This window comes from Ochotona curzoniae, unplaced genomic scaffold, assembly GCF_017591425.1.
Source record: "Ochotona curzoniae isolate NIBS_2020 unplaced genomic scaffold, NIBS_Ocur_1.0 contig_2723, whole genome shotgun sequence".
Lineage (NCBI taxonomy): Eukaryota > Metazoa > Chordata > Mammalia > Lagomorpha > Ochotonidae > Ochotona > Ochotona curzoniae.
This window is the reverse complement of record NW_024465573.1, coordinates 19179025-19181102: the sequence shown is the minus strand read 5'-3', so window position 1 is coordinate 19181102 and position 2078 is coordinate 19179025.

The window sequence follows — 2078 nt, the reverse complement described above, 5'->3', positions numbered from 1 at the left end:
AATCACTCTCCCAAAGTCAGTGACTAAGTAGTGAAGCTTGGTCTGTATCATTCACCACAGTTTGAAAATGGTTTGTCCCCTCCAAAAGTCACACTGCAGTTTAAGCCCCATAGTGAGGTAGTAAGAGGGTGAATATTTAATCTGACAACAGCAGTGTTTAGAGGTGAAGCCTTTGAGAAGCAATTACATTAGATAAAGGTATTAAGGCTGAATTCTGGTGGCTTTCTAAGAAAGAGGCTGGGAGAGGCCGAAGGACACACCTTGTGCTCACCATCACTCATCATGTCTTATACTGAACTGTTTGGGGATTCTGCTTGTAAGAAGGCCATCACCAGATGTGGTCCTTGATACTGGACTAGAACCAGGTGCCAAGAGAAACCCCCTTTTCTCCTTCACCCAGTCTGTGCAATTGTGCTATTAGCAACAGAAACCAGACAAAACAAACTCAAGAGTCTGCCTCCTAATCAAACACCCAGGGGTGGGATGGAGGTAGAAGGTTCTTATGGTTCTTACATCATCTGCATTCCACCAGAAGAACTTGTTCCCACAGATCAAGACAAGGAGAAGGGATGGAGTTCCCCTACTGATACCATAAGCACGCCACATACTCTCAGAGTTTCTCCATGCCCTACTAATATGCCACCACCTCCAAGATAAACTACAGACAGTCCTGACCCAGTAAGCTAGGAACACGTTCCATGTTTACCTTTCATGGCTCAGCCTGGTTCTCAACTCAGGATCAATGAGGAAGGTGCAGCACGCATTGGCTATGCCAAGACAATCTCTGAAGACAAAGACTTTCTAAGCTCAAAAGAAATTTGGATAGCTGCATTCAAATGAGCAAAACAGAGTCAGCTAAGCAAGATCACAGCCTGAGAAACCAGAAGCTTGTTAAATTCCTGTACTAGTAAATGGCAAAGTGACCTCAGACTGCTTGCTCAACCTTCTTCCACCTCCACTTTCTCACCTGTTAGATAAGGGTTGGTCCAGCTGCCTCAGCTCTAGTCCTGGGCCCAATTTCTCTGAAGTGTTCAGGCCTTGTTTTAAGCATCTGATCAGGGGTGGTTAGCAGGTGTCCCCTTTTACTGAGGCTGACCAAGGAGAAAGGTTTCAGTTGAAAAACATAGGGTTGGGCCCAGCATAGTAGCCTAGTGGCTAAAGCCCTTGCCTTGCATATGCTGGGATCCCATGTGGGAGTCGGTTCTAATCCCAGCAGCTTCACTTCTCATCCAGCTCCCTGCTTGTGGCTTGGGAAAGCACTCAAGGACAGTCCAAAGCTTTGGGACCCTGTACCTATATGGGAGACCCATGGGAAGCTCCTGCCTTCAAATCAGCTCAGCTCTTGCTGTTTCAGCCACTTGGGGAGTGAATCAGTGGATGGAAGATCTTCCTCTCTGACTCTCCTCCTCTCTATGTATCTGCCTTTCCAATAAGAATAAATAGATCTTTAAAGGTGGGGGGGGGGAGGAAGGCCGTGGTTAGCCATCTGCCACCCTTGGTGGATCCCTAAGAGAACCAGCAAGCAGTAAGCAGGGCAGCTGGCAGTGTCAGAGTAAAGGGTTTCAAATGCATGCACATGTATGGGGCCAGGGACAGCTACTCCTGACCCTCCTCTGATCACTCTCTGATCCTCATACCTGGGAAGTGATACACCTCACCCCCTATTCCTAATGTAAAAACACACCTGCACCAAAGCCTGCGGGCTGTGTCTCCTGCCCAGGAAGAAGAGATGAACAATCAACAGGCTGTATATTACTCCCACTCTCTTGCCCAACCTTGTTTTTCCACGTTAGCACTTTCTTGCTCACAGTTTTGTAATTAATAAATGCAACGTGAAAGTAGAAAAGAAAATTCATGTCTTCCAAATCCCATTACCTACCAGATCATCGCCTGTCAGTCAGACTCTCAAACTTGGTGAGTGATCTATTACACTAGCCATTCAAAGCAGGAGATTAAAAATAAATAAATCTTAAAAAAGAAGAATTTTGGAAGATATAGAACATGTAGATGTACACTACTGTCTTAAAATCACACATATTTTTAAAATAAACATTGAAAAGTTTAACTGAGTGAAAACA